This window comes from Dasypus novemcinctus, chromosome 2 (assembly GCF_030445035.2).
Source record: "Dasypus novemcinctus isolate mDasNov1 chromosome 2, mDasNov1.1.hap2, whole genome shotgun sequence".
NCBI lineage: Eukaryota > Metazoa > Chordata > Mammalia > Cingulata > Dasypodidae > Dasypus > Dasypus novemcinctus.
In genome coordinates this window covers 185,265,588-185,266,769 of record NC_080674.1, presented here as the reverse complement: position 1 = coordinate 185,266,769, position 1,182 = coordinate 185,265,588, and the positions used below count along the sequence as shown (strand labels likewise).

At 51.6% G+C, this 1,182-nt stretch overlaps 1 non-coding gene across 1 annotated transcript; it reads right to left on the bottom strand.

The window, feature by feature from the left end:
* Positions 1–685: 685 nt before the first annotated feature.
* LOC111758843 (small nucleolar RNA SNORA42/SNORA80 family) lies at positions 686–817 on the bottom strand. The gene has a single exon (XR_002792995.2). It is a non-coding gene; the product is annotated as a small nucleolar RNA SNORA42/SNORA80 family (small nucleolar RNA).
* Between the last annotated feature and the right edge of the window lie 365 nt (positions 818–1,182).

The following is a 1,182-nucleotide window of genomic DNA, read 5'->3' as shown; positions in this document are numbered from 1 at the left end:
TATCTTCTCTGCGTGTCTACCTCTCTGTGTCTCTATTTCCGTGTAGGAGTCTGTTTTATCGTCCTACCAAGAGGGGCGGGGACTCAAGCTGCATGCCCTAATGGCATGGCTGAATCAAAGCCCGAATATTTACATAATTTAATCAAAGCCATCTCAGCTGAATCTTTTTTTTTAAAATGGAAGTCATTTCTTTTTTTAAATTTTTAAAAAAATTTATTCCTCTCCCCTCCCCCCCCACCCAGTTATCCACTCTCTGTGTCCATTCGCTGTGTGTTCTGCATCTACTTGCATTATCCTGCAGCACTGGGAATCTGCCTCTCTTTTCTGTTGCGTCATCTTGCTGCATCAGCTCTCCTTGTGTGCGGCGCCACTCCTGGGCAGTCTGCGCTTCTGTCATGCGGGGTGGCTCTCCTTGAGGGGTGCACTCCTTGCACGTGGGGCTCCCCTACGTGGGGGACACGCCTGCATGGCACGGAACTCCTTGAGCAGGGCAGCAGCACTGAGCAGGGGCCACACGGGTCAGGAGGCCCTGGGGATCGAACCCTGGACCCTCCATATGGTAGGCAGACGCTCTATCAGTTGAGCCGCGGCCTCTTCCCTCAGCTGAATCTAATACAGTCAAAGGGTATCATGCCCAGAGCAACAGACCAGTTTACCAACATAATCATAGCTTTTTTTCTTTTAACACTGTGCAACCTGCTTCAGTGCCCTGGCCTACGGACAAGGCCAGGCAGTGCTTCGGGGCTACAGTTTGCTCTGGAGTGGGACGCTATGAGCTGTCCAGGGGGATGGGACTGCCATAAATCCAAACCCGTGCCATTCACTGCTGCACTCTTGGCATTTTGGGCCAGTTAACTCTTGAACCCAGGGAGCTGTGTGAGATATTTAGCAGCATACCTGGGCTGCACACACTCCCTGCTGGCAGCACCCAACACACACCAGTCGCAACAACCACAGACGTCTAGGCATTGCCACGTGATCCCACGTCAGCCCTGCCCCTCCCCAGAGAGGACCAGTAGATTATGATATGGATAAAATAAGAAAACTTAGAGAAAGCACTTAGCCCCGTGCCTGGCACATAGAAATTGCTCTTTGAGAATATTCGAGGTTGACCCCTAACCTGCCACTCTCATCTCCCCTCTTGCCATTTTCTCATCTTCACCCTGAACTACCCAGGGTACC